This window comes from Stegodyphus dumicola, chromosome 4 (assembly GCF_044657685.1).
Source record: "Stegodyphus dumicola isolate Sdum_Otavi_A_Nest chromosome 4, ASM4465768v1".
Lineage (NCBI taxonomy): Eukaryota > Metazoa > Arthropoda > Arachnida > Araneae > Eresidae > Stegodyphus > Stegodyphus dumicola.
In genome coordinates, this window is record NC_140771.1 from 51,984,713 (window position 1) to 52,009,183 (window position 24,471).

Genomic DNA, 24,471 nt, shown 5'->3' on the forward strand with positions numbered 1-24,471 from the left:
TAAAAGCCGCCAGTAATAAGGACCAAAGACCAACGTGTTGTGGTAATTGATGTGATGAAAATAATCTTCGGCTGAAAAAGGTTGTGGGGATACGGAAATGCCGATCCGGGTCATCAAGTCTCTAATCGCCTGACTTTTCCCCTGGAGTAATTCAATCACCGCTTCGTCTAAAAAGAAAAAGTATTCGCTCTTCCATCGAATACGGTACAGGAGCGTTAAGACGCAGTACGTGGTCAATTTAAAGAGTTGAATCCAACTGTATTCGCCTACCCAAGCTCCAGGTCGTAGAAATGTCCGTCTCCATTTATCTTGGTTCATTAAATTGGCCATGAATAATAAATAAGTGACGACGACTTCATCTAATCGTTGTTGGGGCTCTTCTTCTCGGAAAGCGGTCGTAAAGTGGGTGACGTCAATACCCGGAGGAGGAGGTGGAGAAGAAGGGGTTTTGAAGTGTAAAAGTTCATGAATTTTATGAGCCACGAACGGTGAAACACGAGCCTGGCTTTCTTGGAGTTCGTTCGAAACGATCGGTTCATCTTCTAAATAAGTTCGTTTTAAACGTTTAAAGGTTTGAGCATCCATTCTCTTTACTTAAACCACTATTGACGAAAACGGCAATACCAATCTCCCACGTCTTTATTTTGCACCAAACTGCCGAGCAATTCCCCGAAAGTTGTAAAAATCGTCAGCTTGCGAATGTATCCAAAAGCCAGAAAGAGAAAAATGAGTCCGTTGATGAGGAGGAAAAGGAGAAAGAACCAGCTTTGTGTTAAAATGAGACAAAACAGGATCACGAAGGACGTATATGCTCCAGCGACTAAAAGCGTTCCTAATGTTAAGGAATCCATTTGTTTTTTTTTCTTCTTCTTCTTCTCTATTCTTGACCTAATGTCTCGTAATAAAGGGTCCGATACGTAATATTCTGGTAAGCATTACAAACGGGATGGTGGATAAAGAGAAATAATAAAATCCATAAGAGGATCGATACCATATTTTTGTTTTCTTTGTTCTGAGTCAGAAGAGAAGAGATAATAATAAAGTAACTCATATTAATTAAAAAAAATGGTTCGAAGGGATAAATCCAAATCTGATAAAGCGGAACGAAAATTGCTTCGAATGGAAGCAGCTCCTCCTAATCATGTAGGAGACCCAGTCGTTGACAACCCCTTTAACAATCACCCTCCAAGCAATCCATCTAACCATCCTCCTCCAATCCATGACAATCCTCCTAATAATGATAATGTAGGCAATATTCCCATGGACGTGGATGAAGAAATAATTCGTCGGCATAGGCGAGATCTCCTGAATTACGAAGAATACTACCCCGATCGAATGAAATCAGATAAGCGCTATGCCAAATTGGCTGACGGAAATGAGATTTATGCTAAGAATCGACAAGGAGATGAATTTTATATGCTGGATCCCGATGGAAATATTGTGTTTGCAAAACAAATCTCTCCCATCACCGGTAAAATAACCCCTGTCTATGCCGTCGATCATCTGAACCGTTCTATTTTACCCGTCGACGCCCAAAACCGTCCCGTGTATGGATTTGATAGTGATGGGGAACCCATGTTTCCCATAGAAAACGGAAAAATGGTGTATCTGTTCTACGGAGGAAAAGAATGGTATCCGGAAAATCCTCAGACCAAAGAACAAATCTATGCTTTAGACGAGCACCATCGACCCTATTTTGCCAAAGACGAGCATCAAAAGCCTTACTATGCTCGAAAACTCGATGTCAATCAATTCCCTATCGAATATGCCCCTCTCGATTCCAACTGTCAACAGATCTATATTCCCTTAGAGAACAATAAATTCCAATACCCGTTTAATCTCGTCACAAAACGACCGCTGTTTGAACTCTCTCCGGATCAGGACGAAATGTATTTCCGAAACAATACGCTAGCGAATATTATCCCGTAAACGAATTCAACGATGAAATTTACGCTCGAGATCGTTTGCACAATGAAATTCCGGCTAGGAACATCGATGGAACCCCTTATTACGCTAAGAGAGCGAGTGGGGACGAATACTATCCCAAGCAACTCAACGGTCTCGAAACTATTCGAATTGGAAATAGGGACGAACCGGCCTTAGATGCTTTAGGAGGAGGCATTTATGCGAAAGATGAAAATTTGGACGAATATTATCCGAGAATTTACCACAACGACAATGACGAATAAAGCAAAACGATTACCAAAGGATCTTCGATGGCAAAAGATGAGTATTATGCAGTCGACAATCTTGGAAATCAACGATATAGAAAGGATCGAAGGGAATTTGAAACATATATTACCACTGACGATCCCAGTCTACTGTATGCCCTAGACAAATATAAAGTTCCCCATTATGCTAAAAAACCCGTGTATATCGGTGGAGAAAAAAAATTTGAGGAGTATTATGGAAAAATCAATAACTTCCCGTCTTTCTAAAGTACCAAGGTCGAGAAATTTATGCCAAAGAGCATTCCGGGGCCGAAATGTATCCCAAAGATTTGTTTGGGAACGACATGATTGCTCGAGATGCCGACAGGCGGTATTATTATGCTAAAGATGAGACAGGAAATGAAAAATATCCCTTGTTCGCCGACGATACGGAACACAAGCCCGAATACATGTCTTACGCCCTCGATAAAAACGGTATTCCGTTCTATCCTATCAATTCTCAGGGTAAACCCATCTATCCTAAAAATGCTACAGGTGATGAATTTTATCAAATCCTTCACCCTTTCACTCAGCAAGTCATCTTTGGAAGAGATACCGATCAGAACCAAGTGTATGCGCGGAAAGCGGATGGAGGCAAAATTTACCCGGATAGCGGTCAATTCGCCATGACGAGGTTGAAAGAATTCTTTTATGCTCATGATAAGAACGGGGTCATTATTTACCCGGTCGATCAACACGGCAACGAACGATATTTAGTGACGGACAAAGGATCGTGCGATCAATTGATGAAAGATCCGGCCGTGAAACGATACGCCAAAGATGCAGAAAATAACGAAATCTATCCGGAAATTATTCGTGCCGATAAGCGCATTACCCAAAAACCTTTAGGAAACCGGTACGCTCAAAATAAATTGGGTGAATATTACTACCCGGTCGATCGATACAATAACGAGTACATTGTCCAGTTCAAGAAAGTGAGTGAGGAACAAATCTTTGCGAGTGGATACCCCATCACGTGTGATCAAATCATCATTGTTCCCAATTTAAATGACAAGCCCTGGATGCCTGCGTTTATACGAGACCCTAGAATTGAACCCGAAAATTTGATAGGCTACTTGTACCGATCGCATTCGAAACCGATGGATTATTTGACCAATTTGAGATCTAAACGCGCTTCTCGACACGGGTTCCAACCCTATAAAGTTATATATAATAACTCGGAGGGTAAAGTGGTCGAGAAAGTGGAAAGCGGTCTTCCAGGACAGGAAGATCCAGTGGAAGAAGAAGAGAAAAAGAAGAAAAGAAAGAAGAAAATATATGCCAACCCGATACAGTCTGACGAAAATAATCATCAATCCACCACCAACTGGACTAAAATCATTCTTTCTATGATAGGTATCTTGGCCATACTTGCGTTCCTAATCTGCATTAATATACTGTTTAAAAACTAAAGTCGTGAGAGAAAGAAAAATATCTGAAACAATCCATTCTTAAAAAGATTGGGATGTCTTTTCAATCCAGTCGGTTGGAAAAAATTTTTCAGAGCTGAAAAAAAAAAAAAAAAAAAAAAACTTTTTGTTAATTTTTATCATGTCTTCTAGACATGATAAAAATTAACTACTACTCTTTTTGTCTAGGAATGATGTCTCACCCTTTCGAAAATTAGACCATGACTCACCCTTTCTAAAAATAAAATTCCAAGAAATAAATGAGTCATGGTGTATTTTTAGAAACATGGTGAGACATCATTGAAAACAAAAGGGGTTAGTTAATTTTTATCATGTCTAGAAGACATGATAAAAATTAACAAAAAGTTTTTTTTTTTTTTTTTTTTTTTTTTTCATTACAGAATTTTTTCTTAGTTCTGAGAAATTTTTTCCAGCCGACTGGATTCACAAGTCATCACCATTTTTTTTAAAATGAACTCTTTCTTATCTATTTAAGCATTTCGAGTTTTGCTTCAAATGTGTACGTGCTGTTGAAGAGGGACCCACCTAGATCCTAGTTGACTCATTCATGGGAAAGAAAAAAAAAAGTATTCTATAACGTGTTGGATAATGTTGGAGGTAAGTCTCTTTCTTTTTCATTTTTTTCTAAAGATTTATGAATGACAAACGGAAAGGTTTCTTTCTTGTACTCTTGAAGGCGATGAAAATAAAACAAAGCTTCTTGGAAAGCACAATATTTGGTCCGACCTATATGTTTCGGACAAAACGATGAATATTCATAGTTCATTGGTATGGGCGCGGTATGAAACGCCTCCTTGTTCTTGGAGACGAAATTGAAATAAATAGGACGGGCCAGTATCTGGTACAAAACATTAATTTTCCAATAATGAGGGCAGTAAATGTTTTTATATCCTGCCGTTAGAGCTACGAGAAACGGTTTTAATTGATCGTACGGCAAATGACCCTCATTCCATGAAAAGCCATGCGTTATATCCGCTAACGGTAAATGAACACTCGATACACTTTGTTTGGCGGAATAGGATAATTCAGACCACGGTATTTGTGGTTCCACGTAGATAATGCCTTGGGAACGATCATGGGTGATATAAGCCACTTCTTTAATAATATAGTCGGAAAAGTCATCATTATAAGAAAGATTGATTTCTTTGGCGAGAGGATTACCATTCAATTCGAAACCTTCGAAATTGAGAACGATATAGGATTCCATGTTTTATTTTTATCGGTCATCTTGTTTCAGGAGAACATTGAATCTAAAATCCTCTACGGTTATCAATTGAAAATCTCTCAATTTGCCTTTTAGATAGGTGGCTCCAACTAAGTGGATGGATTGAGTTCCATATTTTTTCTTTAATTGTTGGAAACAAATCCGCTCTGATACTTGTACTGCAATAGGTCCTAGACGTATCTTATCCTTGCGAGTGAACAGAGTTATATATTCTATACCCACTCGATGTTGACGAAACTTTTGTAGAAATTGTATTAAGGACCAAGATTGAAGACCCAAGGTCGATTTTAAATCTCTTTCCAAATTAAACGTGGCAGTATGGGAAATAAGAACAATATATCGAAAGGAGGGACCTATTTGTCGATTGAACCGTTCGGTGATTCGCCATGGAAGAAAGGTTGAATGATTCATTTTTTTTTTCAATTTAATTTAATTTTTTTTTTCTTCTTCTTCGGTTCGAAGGATTAAACAAGCATGGCAGAGTATTACGATATTTCTGTTTTGAAAACTATTCAATTACCGATTGATCGACTCATCCGATTCGTGATTGGGCAAAATCCTCAACTTGAAAACTATCAAGCGACGTACCGGTTTCTGAATTTATTTTTTGAGATTACGCCTCGACTCGTTCGAGATTTTCAATCACAGGCCGTTGCTCATATCCGTCACGTGTTAGATAATATGTCGCAATATGGACACCTATATCTTTTAATCGATCAGCAGCCCCTGTTTAATGCCCTGGAATGGAATGATGAAGAATTTATTTTATCGAATGAAGAAGTCTTAGACCCTATTCGCAAAATGGCCAGTCAGTTTTTTCCTAAAGATTCTGCTCATTACCATATCACTTGCATCTATCTCTTATATTTTTACGCACTACTCGCGAATCCGAAATATACTTGGATCACAATGGATTATTTAATGCATGGCAATAAATATCATCAATATTTATTAGCTAAACATGCTCACGAAGAAAAGTAAAAATAAAATCATTAGACGAGAAATTTATTTTTGAAAAGATAAAGCAATATAATGGAATTTTATCCGAATCGATATGGTAGCGAATATTACAAATATCGAAAAAAAGATCCAGTCTTTGTGAAAAGTGAATATGGTCATGAAAGGTATGCCATTCACTCCCAAAAGGGGGAAATCTATCCCGACAAAGGTGATCCTTTCGCTAAAACCCGAGACGGCCTTCCATATTATGCCAAAGATCGGAAAGGAAATGAAAAATATCCTCTACAACGTAAAAAATCCCTCGTTATTCAAATTCAAAACGAATTCGTTCTGGTCAAATACGCGGATGGAAAAGAACGATACTCGGTGGATTTCCGAGGGAACGAATATTATTTAGTGAAAAATGAAGAACCTTACGTCCTGAAAGATGCCCAAGGTGAAATCTACTTTGCTAAAACATGTAGTGGAAAAGTCCTCATTCCCTGGAATTATTTTGAACAGTACAAGTATCTTCTCTCAGAACATTATAAACGCACATGCGATGCTGCAGGAAACTGCGTTTATCAATCCACGGTACCCGTTGAAGAAATTCTTAAAAAGTTGTTTCCATGCCTCTGTTTGTGCTTAGCTGAAATACCTACAATGGCTTTTATTCTAGCAGCTACGTTAATGTCAATACCAGGACTGTAAGAACAACATTCTTATATATAGTCAGTGAGAAGAGAAAGAATGACTCGAAGCTGGCTGAGAAAAAATTTTATTAAAAAAAAAAAAAAAAATCCCTTTTTTCTTCCGAAATTGATGTCTTCAATTTTCGAAAAATTGAAGACATCAATTTTCAGACTAAAAGGGGGAATTTTTTTATTTTTTATTTTTTTTTTTTTTTTTTTTTTAATCTTTAGAATTTTTTCTCAGCTGTTAGAAATTTTTCCAACCCGACTCGATCGACCGGACATCACCCTTTTTTAAGAATGGACTCTCACTTACATATTTCAGCATTGCGAGTTTCACTTTACATGATTCTGTGTTTTTGAAGAAGAAACATCTTGAAATCTGGCTTTCTTCAGTCAACTTTTGTTTTTTCCAAGTCATTACACAATGAAATGTTGGGAACCTACCTCATGCATATGTAAAAAGGTTAGTAATTCTTGTCTTTTTTCAGATTTTTGATGATAACATTATCGTAATAAATAACTTGTCTTTTATGCTGAGGCAGATCAATGGGTTCATTCTCCACTTTTAAATGTTTCGTGGTTGAGTGTTCTCCCTCTTCGTCGTCATGCTTTCGTTTGAGAGACGAATTCAATTCGGCATTTTCAAACTGAAGGGGTTCTACTATATCCAAAGATGAGGAAATATTATTTTCGGCTGAAAAGGAACTGAAATCCATTTCGGTCCGTTTCAAATGTCCAAATTCATCATTGAAACGCATAATGAGTTCCGTTTCGTGGATGGAGGTGTCGCGCATCGTTTTCAAAAATTGTCGAATGGCCGATTTCAGTTCGTTAAAGGTCGTAACAGAACCGGGAATGATTTGTACATCGGCATACTGTTTGAATTGTGTAAAAATATCGGTCGAAGATAAAAATTCTTTTTTGAATTCTACTAATATTTCAGGTTCGGAACGATAACGGATCATGCCGTCCTCCATGTTAATATTGTGGGCCAGATGCAGATAAATCATTAAAAAGAAACCTTTATAGGAATCTTCGACGATAGAATCTTTGGTTTCGAGTAAATATTGATCCTGCATCACTTGTTCTGAGGTGAGGGATAAGGCATTTTTCGTAAACACGGCGTCAAAAGGAATTGCTACTACGCGATCATTAAACGCCTCTGTGGCCGTACACACTGGGAACGTATTGGTAGAAGCCATGAGTTTGGCACTGGGAATCGCTCCTACATTTTGCTCGTACAAATTCCGAAAACTGGTGGTCGAATTACCCGTGATTTCTTTCACGAGGTTTTCGTTTAATTTTCCCGACATTTCTTCAACAGTCACTACCCGACAACAAAATCACGAAGAGGCCAGTTCGGGTTGGGCTGATAGTCCTTGACCACTCGTCGTTTGTAAATTGACGGCTCGAATACCATGACTATAGCCTCCAAAGACCTTCAAGATCATTTGAAAGAATTTACTTTTTCCATTGCGCGTGTTGCCTTTCAAAATAAAAAATTTGCGACCGTAATTGGTCGCAATGAGAAGACTGGCCAGGACATCTAAAAGGTACATGAACAGATCGTATTCGAAACACGTATATTTACACATGTGCACATAAAAATGAAACATGCTTTGAATGAGCGGGTTGGTTTCTAGTTTGTCATGAAACTCGCGCACTTTTTCCCGCAGCGTATCCAGTAAATCGTCCGTGAGGTCGAGAAAACAGCTTTTCAGGTATTGTAGAAAAAATTTCCGGTCGGTTAATAAACGATAGATGGCTATCAAATCCGGATCGTGACGAAATTGCATCAACTCGTGTCGACTAAAATTGATGCCCAGACGTCAATCCGATAGGTAAAATTCCGGAACCGTCCCTCCTACATGACCCGTCAAGAGATTCAGAACCCCATCGTGGGTTCGAATATGCCATTTATGTCGATCCATTTGAATGATTTTACGATCAATGTTGGTTCGACTTAGAATGGACGAGACCACATAATTAATGTTGACCTGTTTGATAATGTCTGTGAAAGGACACATGTTTTTAGTTTTATCGGCAAACTGATTCCGAGCATAGGCCTGAATGGAGGACCAGATGGCATTCATCAGGTTTAGAATTTCTATCTGGTGGGGCACTTCTTGCCAGTACTCGTGGATATTATTCCACATATAGCGTTGAGGTTTCTTACAGGAATTGTGCATGGTAATGACGAGAATCGGAAAATATCGCTCTTGAATTCGATGAATTTGTTCCACGAGCTGATCTCCAGACACCGAATATAAAATAACGCCTTTCATGGTTTTGATAATAGCTTCCAGTTTATCTTTAAATTTGTAAATTTTAGGATTGAGATTCGAACCACAAAAGAGAATCGTGTCGAGAGTAAAATCTTGGGAAATGATATCTATAATTTTACTGTTGATTTTTTCCACAGAATCTATGAGTTCGTGAGATTCTAATATCGTACGCAAATGGGATGCGAGTGTATGGGAGGACATTCGTAAATGTTGACACAAGGCACAAAAGACAGGTAAAAAATAGTAACCTTGATTGTACTGCATAATCGTACGAAGGGGATTGGGATCGGAATGCAAACTAGGATTGTCTAACTTGAGAGCTTGATTCACCGTCTGGAATACATCGTTTTCGATGACGATAGAATTTTGACTTTCCCGGTACCATCGTTTTAGAGCCCGGTTATTCGATTCAAAGTCTGAAATCACAAACCCGTTAAACTTGATAAAGTAAAACGTTTTTAACCAATGATGACCTTCGGTTCCAAAATCCTTCCCTTTGTAAATATACATCGGGGTTTTTAGTTTATACACAAATGTAGCCACTTTTTCATCGTCGGGTCCAGCTTCCTCATCTTTGCTAATAAGCGTGGGATACGATACTCGATACAAAGGATCATACAGTGTCACCACTGGCATCATATATTCATAAAGTTGTTTTTGAATATCCATTGGCTGGAGGTGGAGCAGTTTACGAAAAAAGGAATTGGTATTATCCTTGCGACGTTTAAATTTTGATTGAATGCCTAACAATCGCATGCTGAAAGCATTAGGATTGGTCAAATCTAAACGCCAGGTGGTTTGTTCGTCTACATAAATAATCAGCATGGGTTCGTATTTATTCGTATAGGGCTTGGAGGAATTCACAAGCGTCGCATTCGCTAAAACGTCCAACTGGAAAATAAATTCAGATGTTTCGTGATAGAACCGGGGTTGAAGTTGGCTGCAGAATTGAATATAATCATCATGAGCGATCGAGATTTCCGGCAAATGGACATGAATACCACCTCCTGGACGGATAGCCACAATAAAAGTAAAATGCTTAAGGGATAAAAAGTAAAATTTTAAGGTTGAGAGAATAACAGAATCTACATAATCGTAGAGCATAGATGAAGGAAGGGATGCATCGCATTCGGTTTTAATATCAATATCTAGGATAAGGGAATGATGGGTCGTCGAGCAAAGATCCATCGTTAAAAAAAGATTTTCGGCAGACGTTCGAGCATAAAATCGAGAAAATTGTGCGTAGTCTTTTCGGTTACAGTAAAAGATTCCTCCCGACATCTGGTAGAAAATGTAAGCATCGTTGGGCGCATCTCCAACCGAATTAATCCTTGTTAAATAATGGAGGCTCTGCGACATGATTATATATCTTTAACTTGATTAATATTTCTTAAAAAAATACAAGCAATGCTTTGTAAGTAAATATCCTATAAAATCTCCACGTGCTCCTCTAAAGAATAAATAAACTGAGCACTTTTACCTTCATAAAGTCTGTTCCTATATACTGTTGAATTCACGGCACAGAATGATTTAAAGTGAAATTCGTTTTGCACGTCTTAAATAGATAAACCAGAGTTCTCTCTAGCCAGAACTCAGAAAAAAATTCTAAACTAGATATTTAAAAAAAAAAAAAAAAAAAAAAAAAAAAAAACACTTTTTGTTAATTTTTATCATGTCTTTAGACATGATAAAAATTAACTACCTTCCCCTTTTGTCTGGGAATGTTGTCTCACACTTACGGAAAATAGAACATGACTCATCCTTTCTAAAAATAGAACTCCAATAAAAGAATGGGTCAAGGTATATTTTTTAGAGAGTGAGACATCCTTCCCTGACAAAAAGAGGGGACAGTTAGGGGACAAAAAGAGGGGACATGTCTAAAAGACATGATAAAAATTAACAAAAAGTTTTTTTTTTTTTTTTTTTTTTTTTTTTTTTTTAATATACATTTCAGATTATCTCAGAAATTTTTCCCAGCCAGCTTTTACTTTTCTAGACATAAACGGCCTTGTTTATGTCCTTGAATGACGTCATCTCTCATGTATATATAAAGCGTGTAAGTTGGCTCTGTAGACTTATTCCTTTCGAGGAAGAAGGCGAGATAAAGTAAGCTCTGTCATGGATAATGAAAAGTATTACAATGTTTCGGATTATGTGGAAGCGTATGGAAATGTTTATAGACAATATTATTTTATAGCTGTTCGTTTCAAACTACCCATCTTCCATGTCGATACTTTGAAACATTTTAGCCCGGGTCTCGTTCGAGCACCTTGCATTCTCGTGGTCAGTGAAAATCGACTCATTTTCCAAGGAGAAAATTTAGACAAAGACTATCCGTTTCCTCGTGGGTCTTTAGTCTTTTGCGTGCATGGAACAAAAGAGGATCCTCGTTGGATTAACGTCTCTAGAGATACGACCGATCAGTTTTTACAAAGTTTATTTCCCTCTCGAGATTTTATCAAGGTCTCCTATGAAAATAATACCTTATTTGTTTGTTCGACCATCAATCCCTTTTCCTTGTTCTGGAAAGTACTTCCTCGCAATATGGCTTTTCGCGCCTTAAACGATCTGACGATGACCTACATAAAACGAGAACCTTTCCAGTTAGAGCATTGCATGCGCCTCCGATTTTTCAAACGAAATACGCACGTCTGGGAATCGTGGTCCAACTGGTATCACTATTTACATCCCATACTCATCCTCCACTTCATACATTTAACGGGACAAGCTGCGAGTGCTCAATTGGCTGCCAAACTTCATAAATTGTGGAAACGCTCCCTTCCACCTTACCTGCATACGGATTCTATTCCATCGGACTTTTATACTTGTGAAATTACTTTTGACGACACGAAATTAACCGGTGTTTGGTTTGTCGTTTTGAATATGTCTTTAGTGATGTATGTTTCGCCCATGATTGCGTCATTCCATCATGAAACGTTCCTCGACGTGAATCGTGAACAATGTAATTATTGGCTACCGTTTTACCGAAATAATGAATTATGGACCCGAGAAGGATTTAAAATATACGTTTCCCACTTTAGAAAGAATCGTCGCTACTTGAAAGAAGTCATGATTTGGTTATCGTCCCGCTCCGAAGAAAAATATCAATATATTTTGCTCGATTTGAACAAAGTAGCCTACCTTTTAATGATTTAAAAAAAAGCAAAAAGAAAAGAATGTTACGAGAACTGGTTCGATGTCTTATTCAATACCAGTCCGACCCCACTTTTATATCTTTAAATGTTGTCGATGGTCTCAAACAAAATCTTCGAGACGACGTGATCGATGCTTTTCTCCTGAGTCGACCTTTACTCCATCTCTATCCTCAACTGCATAAAAAGAGTTCGAGCATCATCGATTTCTTGTTTCGCATTTCGGGCTTGCATTTGGAAGAGATTGTTCCGATGGAATCGCAGGACCTGGAAAACAAAATCGCTTCTTTGGAAACTCAATTGGAGGCAGATCGGAAAGCTTTTGAGAAACAAATCGAGACGCTCCAACAAGAGCACAGGAACGAAATGCGTTATTTTCTAGCGGAAAAAGAACAATATGTGAATACCGCTCGATTCGGAAAAGAGCATTCAGTCGTGGATTTGCAACGACAATTGGAACGCCTTACATGGGAGAAAGAAACCCTGCAGACTGAGTTGGAGCAGCTGAAACGGAATCACGAAACCTTACAAACTCAGTGGGAGCAATTGAAACGAGATCACGAAATCTTACAGACACAAATTCGAACGCATGAGTCTGAAAAAATACAATGGCAGAGGCAAATAGTAGAACAACAACAACAACAACAATTGAATAATAATAATAATATCGAGTTTCCAAACCGTTTGATGAACGAATGGCAAATGCTCCACCAACGCTACGAAACAGGACTTGAAGAATGGATGCAACGAATGGAAAGTTTAATCCGCCCTTTGCAAATGGCTTTACAAGAAACGATCGAGCAACTGAAACTTCCTCCTTCTTCTACGACTACGGTCATTGAAACTTTACCGCTCGAATCGCCTCCTTCTCAGCAGCTCATGATCGAGTCGTCGCGATCTAAATTAGAGCAATTACAAGAAACCCTCGACCAGTTTTTAACATCATATCAATCGGAACAAAAACAGCACGTCCAGCAATTGAACGAGGAACTGAAAGGACAATTGACCCTTTGTCAAAACGAAAAACGGATATTGGAAAAGCAGTTGGAGCAGGGTCAGAAAGAACGAACCGACCTCCTGCAAAAATGGAAAATCGAGTCCGAAACACATTTTCAGGAAGGTATTCAACGCGTTCTTGACACGCTGCAAAAGAAAAATCCTCATATCGAGACGATTCTTCGAGACGAAATGGCTAAACAAATGAAGGAGTTCCACGAAACGCAGTTTATGACGTTTTTACAGACGATCCTTCCCCCCTCATTTTGGAAACCTTTAGGTGCGAACCAAGATTGGAAAACGTTTTTCTTCCAGCAAATTCAAACGTATATCCAGTATTTACAAAATTGGCAAACCCAGCTTTTGAACCAATTAACACTTCTCGGGAATGCTTTAAATCAATCGCTAACGCCCAACAATTTAGCTCATACCGTTCTTCACAGTCTCCCTTCTTCCTCTAAAAGCATGATGGAAGACACGACCCTCTTGCAACGATTGCACGATCTTCAACAATCGATTGAGAACCAGAACGAAGCGAAGGAGGTCCTACAACAAATCCAAGCTCAACTCCATCGGGATCGTAGCCAAGAACATAAAAAATTACAGCAGAGTCTAGAACATGAAAACCGGCAACGCGTCGCTTTGGAAAAGAAACTGGAGGTCCTGAAAACGAATTTGGTAACTCTGATACGGACTAAATGGAATGCGTATTTTGGGGCCACGGATTACGATCAGATTCTCGCGGAACTCGAAAAAGTATTCCATTTCAAAGAAAATCTAGAGAGGACCCTCGAAACGCAATTGGCGCAACTGAAAGGTCATTTTCCCGAAATACCGGTCGTTCAATTCGATAATTTGGCGTCGAGCATGATCGAATGGGCTCGACAGGTCGAGAATCGCAACGATTGTGAAGTCGGGCTCCGTAAAACCAAAGAACAACTTTTCGAATTGAAACAGAAACTCGATCAAGTCGAAAGTAATTATACGAAATGTAATGAGTACCTTCTCTACGCCAAAACGAAATTGACCACGTTCCTAAAAACGATCCTTCAGAATGACCCTAGTGATCAAAGAGAAGATTGGCCGCAAGCTGTTGTCCATCAACTCCAAAACGTGATTCACGAGCATCGACAATTTCAAGATCTCGTTTATAAACAAATTGTCACGCTTCGAGCCCAGTTTCCGAACATACTGGATCCCATTGAAGAATTGGCGAATTCGGTGATTTTATATTTCGAGCAGGAACGAGACCTATACCGACGGCAGTTGGAGGAACGTCCTCACATTACCGAAGTGAAAGAACCCACTACTGTACCTGCCATTACGTATCCTACGGATCAAGTGGAGGAATTACAGCGGGAAGTGAAAGATTTACAAAACCAACTGGAAGTGTCTCGGTCTCGAAACCAAACTTTAGAAAACCAACTGGCTAAAGCTCTCGTAGCTCCGCAGGATGTAGAAATGTCCGATACTTCGAAATATAAACGAAAGCACGTATCGACGGTCGACGAAGACTATGTAAGAGGTCTGTCATTGGATTTACAAGAGGCCAAACACGCTTTAGATCGATGTCTGGACGAAAAAGCCCACTTGCAAAAGGAATTGGAACACATTAAAACCGAACCAACCCCTTCTCCCTCCGTATCGTCCGATTTCAAAATGCTCAGCGACCTGTTTTATCAATTATACGTGTCCTGTTTTCGATTACGATTTGATGTCGTGTACGGAAAAACCGTTTTTACGTCGGAGGAATATATTAGATCCGTGCTGAATAAATTGGATTTCGTGGATCGAAGCATTCGATCCAATATGACTGTGAAAGAATGGACCGATGTTTTATTGCAATACATCAAATGGGACGTACAAACTCTGACAGGAGGGTTAGATTGGCAGGGGTCGCATACAGCCTACATTAAAGATGAATTCTTAACCTATTGCATGAATCAAACGATTGAAATCATTGACCGGTACGCGAAAGAATTGAGGAAACAGACCGAGATGTTTAGAAGTCCATAAAATAATAATAAAGGGGAACTATGGAATATTCAGAGTTAATCGATCGTATTCTTGCGCACCCGATTTTAAAAGCGGGGATTGACGAAATCGTTGAAAATAACCCGAGAACGTTAAACCTCGTGAGCCGGGAATGCAAAAATATATTAGCCAACAATCCTCAGTTTCAAGATTTTCAAGCTAAAGCGATCCCGTTCCAGCATCCCGTAGAAAAAGGTTATATTCAGATTGAAAATATTAAAGATTTCAATCATCATTATAATATTCTCGTAGCGGGGTATTGGGTTCTCTGCGCTACTAATTATAAGAGGAATCTGAATGCCCATTCTTTCATATGTAAACTCTGTCCTCCTCTGGTGGACATTACCAAAGCCGTGGCCGCCGATCATTCCCAAATGCTGATTTCAGAACAATGTCGGTTCTTCATTGAAAAATGTAGACCTTCTCTCTGTAAAGCGTGTCGGCAAATGAGTCAACGAAATGATCTGAATTCTTAGATGTCTCAAAATCAATGGTGTTTACGCAAAACCAAAGTGTTTGATGGAACGACCCTTTTAAACGTGTTTCAAGAAACCCTGGACCAAGAATTTGTGAATAACGATATGTTTATTGGTATTTTAAATATTAAAATTAATTCGCGGTACTTTTACGAAACGGACGCTTTGTATTGTAGAGTAGGAGGCATTTGTAGAGATATGATTCTCTTTCAAGAAGATGCTCTGAATATGATCGAAAAACCCGTGTTTCAGTTAAATATTTTAGAACCTTCTTCGAGAAATATTATTAACGAAACCATTTCCACTACCTTCGATAAAGAGAAAATCAAAACTGAAAAGGTGGATCCAGACCAGGTTCCCATCAAAAGCAAGATCAATCCAGATCTGTGCAAACCATTCAAGAAAGAGAAGCCTAAGAAGGAGGCTGAGGATGTAAAAGGCAATGAGGATCCAGTCTATTTAGGTGAGGTTTCTGCCAGTTCTATGAAGAACAAGTTTAGTAAATTTGCGTATAAACCGTACGCTCTCAGGTCTCGTCGTGATCTGGATGATCTGGATAAGAAGTAAAAAAAAAAAAAAAAACTTTTTGTTAATTTTTATCATGTCTTTAGACATGATAAAAATTAACTACCCTCCCCTTTTTGTCTGGGAATGTTGTCTCACTCTTTCGAAAAATAAACCGTGACTCATTCTTGGAATGATTGCCATTAGAAAGGATGAGTTATAGTCTATTTTTAGAAAGTGTGAGACAACATTCCCAGACAAAAAGGGAAGGGGGTTGTTAATTTTTATCATGTCTAAAAACATGATAAAAATTAACAAAAAGTTTTTTTTTTTTTTTTTTTTTTTACATCTTAAAAATTTTTTCCAGCCGACTCGATTAACAAGACCATCATTTTTTTTTTCAAGAATGTGTTCTCACTTATCTATTTAAGCCATTCGAGTTTCATTTCAGATCGTTTGATGCTGTGGCCTGTGTACAAGCTTCTACATGATGAAAACAGATTCTGTGTCAAGGTATATTGCCATTTCGTTTTTTTTTCCTTTTTTACATAATAAAAATTTTTCTGTACTGACTTTTTAACCCCCAACCAAATCAATTTTTTTCTCCAAACCTTTTCGCATTTAGCAAGTTAGGAACCGCGTATCAGAAAACTGCATGGGATTTTTCATAATGAGATTATCGGGCAAATCCTTTCTCGTCAATTGTTCATTTAAAGCCGTTTCTTTGGGATACGTGATGCATTTGGATTGATAGAGATACGAAGATCCTGTTTCTTCTCCCATCACAACAATCGGTTCAGGGTGACAAATATCTTCTAACGTATAAAACCCAACCCCTTTCTTGTACGCGACATTCGAAATGACGGTTTCGGGAACGAGGTCTAAATTGGGTAGTTTATGAAAATCGAATAAACAATGCGCCAGCAGGAAATTGTAAAAAGGAGAGAATTCCGTTTTAGGGTCGACAAAGAGACCTCCATTCGCCATGTCGCATACCTTTATCTTGTCAAAGAGCGTCGCTACATTTGAATTATTAATATAGTGGTATAAACCGCAAAGACGTTGCTGAAGCGTGCTCTTGAAATGAACCATCATTTCTTCTTGCATCTTCGTGGTATTGTTCACGCCTAAACCAATTTCGTTCGTGTTGCCAACACTTAAATTCCGTAGCAGTTCGTAATGGAAACGCCGATCAAACACATCCATGGCGTTATTGCGTTTCAAGTCGGTCGGGTCTTGAGAATACAGGTGGTTGATATAGTGCTCGATGCACGGGTTGAGTTTGAATGTGAGATCGTCCAACTGGACGTCGTGTAAATCGGGTCGGAAATGTTTATCCAGGAACTCGCGCGTCGGTAAAATGACAGTATTTTTCGGAAACGAGAAATTTTCCTTCACAATCAGGAAAGGTCCAACGACCTTGGTATGCGATTCCGATTCCATTCGATGATAATAAATTTGCAATCCATAAGGATTTCGAAGATGGTTCAGGCAGAGAATATTCCGAAACGCCGAAATATTGTCCGACCCACAAGGAATTTTTCGATTACTAAAAATACAATTGGATTCGTTCATTGTCTTGGTTTCTGAAAATCTGGCAAGGGTCAAGAGACATGCGATTTTTTAACAAGTCTGGAGGCAAAGTCGCTAAACAATTTAAACAATTCGACATTCCTGTCAAACGAGCAGGGGAGGTCGCTAAAGTCGTCGCGAAGAATAAACCCCTTCAAAAAGCTTTTGATAAAGTGTTTAGTAAGAAAGCTCTTCTGACCGCAGGAGGGGTGACGGCCGTCGCGCTCGGTTCTCAATATGTCAACCAATACATTCGGGACAATTCGGGCTGTTTTCTCTACAACGGTGGGGACATGGTTTGTAAACTTAAAGAATTGAGTTGTTGTCAACCCGAACCTGTTCACGGGATCGAATAATGCACGGGATTTCCTATTCAGCAATGGAATGCGTGTGAAGGGTACGACAACGAGAAAGAGGATACGTGTTGTCGATTATGTGATTGTCAATATCACGATTGTACACCGACGCAAGAATTGAAATGCCGTCGACCCACGATCGGAGAAGCTTTAACGCATTTCAGTCAAGACGTGACGGGTTCCATCACGAGTGGTATTTTAGATGTTTTGGGTAATATACCGTACCTAAAACCAATCTTGTTGGGAATCGTTCTTGTCATCATCGGCCTTATTATTTGGAAATTCGTATAAGAAAAGATGGATATCGTTACACTTCAATCCTTAAAGACTCCTATCGATCACCTTCTTCATCATAAATATCGTCCACGACTGAATACCGTGGTACCTCAATATATCAAATTTCATAAATTTCCGCCCTTCACGAGCCTCGTCACGCTCGAACTGGTGCGCGATCCAGAAGTACGGGAAGCGGTGCGAGACTATATTCAAACGCTGTTTCGAGAAAAAGAGAAATACGGCTATTTGTATTTTTTGAGTGAACAAAACCTCGTACTTCCATTTACAATTCAATGGAATACAGAATTGGTCGTGGATCCACTGAACTTTTTTACTATCATTACGGAAATAGATCAGATAGCCGACCAGTTCGCTCAACGGGGAGATATGACGTACGAAATAACTCGCGTTGAAATACTCTATTTTTTAGTGTTGATTGTGAATATTCAACTCAATTGGATCACGGTCGATTATTTGCTACGATGTAATCAGATGTATGATTACTTGATTGCTGCTCCTAATCGAATCTTGACCAATTCCGAAATGGAAAAGAATACAATATGATCTCCAAGTTACGAAATGCTTCTTCTTCAACCCTCCTGAGCGATCTGAAGTAAAACTTGAAATGTTTAAATAGATAAGCGAGAGCCCATTCTAGAAAGAATTTTGAGATGTCTTGCCAATCGAGTCGGCTAGGAAAAATTTCTGAGAGCCCAGAAAAATTTCTGTAGATGAAAAAAAAAAAAAAACTTTTTGTTAATTTTTATCATGTCTTAAGACATGATAAAAATTAACTCTCTCTTCTTTTTGTCTGGGAAGGATGTCTCACCGTTTGAAAAAACAAACCATAACTCATCCTTTCTCATGGCAATCATTGCAAGAATGAGTCACGGTTTGTTTTTCGAAACGGTGAGACATCCTTCCCAGCCAAAAAGAAGAGAGAGTTAATTTTTATCATGTCTTAAAGACATGATAAAAATTAACAAAAAGTTTTTTTTTTTTTTTTTTTTTTTTTTTAAGCTCTTAGAAATTTTTTCCAGCCGACTCGATTCACAAGACATTTCAAGATGACGTCATCGTTTCAAGAATTGTGTATATCAGTGGATAACTTTCGCACTTCTTGTGAGTTGAGTTCCTAGCTGAGCTAAGGGAATCACCATTTCTCAATCTACAGATATTTGTTTCGTTTTTTTTTCTCTTTACAACAGAACACATGGAGAGGAAACTGGTCGTTCCATAAATTCAATTCTTAACCGGACAATATCGAGAAATTTTCGAGCTTCCCGACTTAGGCGAATGACGATCGGGGACGATGAATTTCTTGGTACAATGATACCTTCTTCTTCTTCGGTTTCGACCGTTTCGGCCGAAAAGCATATTTTATGTCGAGCCAAAGTTAGAGCCAATTGAAAGAGTTTCAGATTGCCGTACCTGATTTCTGGATCCGTGGAACGATTCTGATGATAAAATTCCAGCCATGATTGAACCAGGTAAGGTAGATGAGCATAGGGTTTAGCAAGTGGAACTGGTTTTTCTTCTTCGATTTTGGTCAGACACCATAAATCATGAGGAATGGAAGCATATCGAACTCGGTGAAGCGCATGCTGACAATCGTATTCGTAACTCTCGAGAAACGTCAATTCGCTCACATCTGTGACGGGATGGAACAGACACGCTGTGTTTCTATTAGCAGGTTGTTTCGGATGAGATTCGAGCATGACATAACTTAAACATAAGAAAGCCTTTTTGTATTCAAACCCGATGATCGTCGAACAGAGTACGACCGGTTGAAGTGGATACGTGGTTTCTGGTTCGTAAAGAATAGGAATCCAGTGCACGGTCGTGGGGATGGCTTGATATTCCATGTACCGCTGATACGGTGATCGAACATATAAAATCGTTTCCGGTTCAGAACCGCTGACGACGAGTCCAATGCATTTCCCGTTAGGATTCGATCGAGTAGCATTTTCAAATCGGGTTAATGATTTGAAACGGGTATTCGATCAAGAGTCCGACCTTCTCAAGCGAATTTCTCTGATCGTACGTATTCAAAATATCTTGGACAATATATTGAGGATGGTGCTGATACGTCCATTGTTTTTGAATAAGCGCCGTACTCTTATTGTACTCAATGGGAAACGGGATGGGTTTCTCAGGATTCACGGACGGTAAAAATTCAATAAAGGAAGACGGAAAAGCCGTTCGCGTTTTCAGAGGATCGTAATAAACGTCCGGTCGATATTTCCATTCGTTGATGAAATTATGGACGAGGTCATTCTCGTGATGGACCTGGTTGGACAAAAAACAAAGACGATACCTTTTACCTCCGTCATCTTCTGATAAATGTAATCTGGGCCCGTGATCATCATCAAAGTAATGTCCTCCTGGATACGGTATATCCCATTCGTCTAAATATAGAATTGTATGATTATTTTGGGAGTGGTACACGTTTTCGAACACGGAATTTTGTAAATACCGTTCGATCGTTTTAGGATCTTTCACAAAAAATGGTGTGGCGAAAAGTTTGAAAAGATTGTGGGAGGATTCCGATGAATTCGGGATCGTGGAGAAAATGACCCGTTCGTTTTCTAAAAGAAGGATCCATGATGCATTGCGTTGAAGAAAAACGGTACACCACAAGTCCGACATTTTACAATAGGCGGCTAGGGCGAGAACGAGTGGTTTCTGACTCGGGACGACTTTATCGAAATGAGCGAGTTTTCGAATCACAGAAGGTTGAAGCCGCATATGGGCTAAGGGAAAGAAAATCGTATCTTGAATCACATTGAATCCTCCTAAATGCAAGCCATGAAATTGGCTGTAAAGTGTAGCGTATTTATGAATATTCATTATCCTTTGTTTTTGAGAGGGTCGGATTAAAAAAAGAAGAAAATAGACATCTGAGAAAGTATCCGCAAGTGGAAAAGCTTACGATGAGCCGATTTTATAGTTGGCGTAGTATCCGAATTGACATTCGATAAGGGATTTAATAAAATCTAAAATCCATGGTTAGAGAATAGATGGGGAAAATCTTTTATGCTTCTGATAAAAACCGCTCGTTGTAAACCCAGAATCCATTGGTTAGAACAGATGCGGGAAATGTATTTGGAATTCTGATAAACAGACCAAACTGCCTTGAGTATCTGCAAGTAAAAAATCTTACGATGAGTCAATTTTATAGTTGAAGTAGAATCTTGGATCCATTAAGGATATTGATAGAACTTGTATGTAATTAGAGAGAAAGGAATGAACAAGATAAAATGAGTTATGAATCATTTCTCCGATCCGTTTTTGGATCTAATTATAAGACATTTATGCCTTTTATTCATACTATTCAGCTTTACTGTTTATTTGTCATTACATTAGTAATTTGTCTGACCATCTACATGATTTATGAAACACAGCAAGATAAATATTAGGAAAACTATGTTCCCCCTTCATGGTATTTGTTTTTCAGATATATATATTATGGATTAAGTTATTTCTTTATCAATAGCGTCAGATCCTGGCACCCATTCAAAAAATCATTAATAATAATTTAATATCATTAATAAAATTTTGAAACCTTCTAGTATAAACCTTTTTATCAAATTTTTAGTAAAATAAAAAAGATCCTAAAATCCTTACCTTTTAAATCTAGTGTGTCCCATAGGACAAACCGGTTTGGCCTATGGGACACACTACATTTAAAAGGTAAGGATTTTAGGATCTTTGTTATTTTACTGTCAAGGAAAATTTAAAAGTTTTATGGAATCCTTATATTTTTTTAATCAATTTACTGTTTAGGTACCAAAAAAGGATTAGATTAAAAAATATAAGACGAAGTGAAAAATAATAGATAATAATTAATAATGAAGGGTAGGAATCAAGATGGATACTGAGGAACCTACAACTTTATCTGAAAGGAAAAGAAAAAGAAAAGCATATTTGAAACATTATTGGTCACTGGAACGAGTAAAAGAAGCAAATCGATGGAGAAAACGAGAAAGGCGAAAAGATCCAAACGTTCGATTCAAAGAAAAAGAATACCAACGAATGAGACGATGGAAATGTTGGGATAACGCTCTTCCTAAACATAGACATAAGCCTGACAATACAGTATTCAAACAATGTCCGTCGATGGAGGAATGTCAAATTATTATTAAACGTATGAATATTTCGGAAGGAACACGAGCTAAGTATGAATTTTATTTTAATGAATTCTATGATTGGTATCGAAAACATGGTGACGGTATAAAATATCATTATAAAAGAGCACTAGAGATATATGAAAAGTATCTGACTGAGGAAAAGAGGAAATCGTATAATAAAATAAAAAATAAAATCGTGTTTTTATACCGTTTGCTCGGTGAAAAAAGGGAGCGCTCGAAACAAATTCATATTAAAAGATGTCTTCTTACATTAAATGATCTCAAAAAACTTAGAAAAATAGTTATAGATCGCTATGAATATGAAGAGATGGCTTTATTTATTCTTGTCATTCTTGAAACTGACTTAAAAGCAAACGAAATTTTAAAACTTCTGAACGAAACAGATCTTCGACGACATTATGCAGAAAAGAAATTGGCATCGTCCAATATATGGGATCAACGTAATCGGTTTTTATATGAATTTTTGGCTTGGGTTATTGCCGGCCCACTTTTCCCTCGATCATTAGATGGTTGCTTAAGAAAATTAAAACGATTCTTTCGAAAGTAGTTTCCGTATCGACCCTTTAATCCTTCCTATACCATCATTAAACGTTCCATGAAAATTACAAAATATCGTAAATATATACGAGAAGAAGCTAAAAAAGAGATGAAATCAGTGTAACTAATGGGAATCAAGATGAATATTGAGGCATCTACAATTTTGTCTGAAAGGAAAAGGAAAAGAAAAGCGTATATGAAATGGTATTGGTCACAGGAAAAAGTAAAAGAAGCAAATCGATTGAGATCTCGAGAAAGGCGAAAAGATCCAAATGTTCGATTCAAAGAGCGGGAATACCAACGAATGAGACGATGGAAATGTTGGGATAGTGCTCTTCCTAAACAGAGACATAAACCTGATAATACAGTATTCAAACCATGTCCGTCAATGGAGGAATGTCAAAATATTATTAAACGTATGAATATTGCGGAAGGAACACGAATTAACTATGAACTTTATTTTAATGAATTCTATGAGTGGTATCGTAAGCATGGTGACGGTATACCAGATCATTATGCTGACGCCTTAAAAAAATATGAAAAATATCTAACTGAGGAAAAGAAGAAATCGCTTAATCAAGTAAAGAATAGACTTTGGTTTCTATATCGTTTGTTAAGTGTTAAAAAGGAGCGTCCGAAACAAACTAATACTAAAAGGTGTCAAAGTTCTCTTCTTACATTAGATGACCTCAAAAGACTTAGAAAAATAGTTATAGATCGCTACGAATATGAAGAAATGGCTTTATTCATTCTGGTCATTCTTGAAACCGAATTAAAAGCAAAAGAAATTTTAAAACTTTTGAACGAAACAGATCTTCGTCGACATTATGCAGAAAAGAAACTGGTGTCATCCAATGTATTGGACCAACGTAATCGGTTTTTGTATGAATTTCTAACTTGGGTAATTGCCGGCCCACTTTTCCCTGGAAGATTAGATAGTTGCTCAAGAAAACTAAAACGATTCTTTCAAAAGTATTTTCCGAATCGATCCTTTTGTCCTTCCTTTACCATCATTAAACGTTCTATGAAAATTGCAGGTTATCGTAAATATATACAAGAAGAAGCTAAAAAGGAGATGGAATCAGTAACACAAGAGTCTATTCTTTAAAAAACTTTCAAAAAATATAGGGATCATTACTTTTATGGATTGAAAAAGATAACCAGATTGGATCTTCAAAAGCACTTCGTAATCTGAAGTAGAACTCAAAACACTTAGATAGGTTCAAAAAAAATAGGATAATCATTTCTTTCTAGTAAAACAAAAAATAATTAAGAAGGAAAAATCTCTTACCTTTATTGAAGCATTTGTCGTAACGTAGAAGCTGCGTTGAAAGATGTTACCTCTTTAGCAGTACAGACTGATCTGTAGGGAATGTCGGATTGTTTAAATAGATAAGTGAGAGTCTGGATAATTAAAAAACCACAAGGATCAAGTCGATCGAATTGGTAGGAAAAATTTTCTGTAAACTTAAAAAAAATCCCCCTTTTCGTCTGAAATTGATATCTTCAATTTTTCGAAATTGTGAGACATCATTTTCGGACAAAAAGGGGGGTAATTTCTAATTACACCCAATGTAAGATAGAGTCACGGTTTGTTTTTTCAAAAAATTTGAGACATTTTCAGACGATTTTT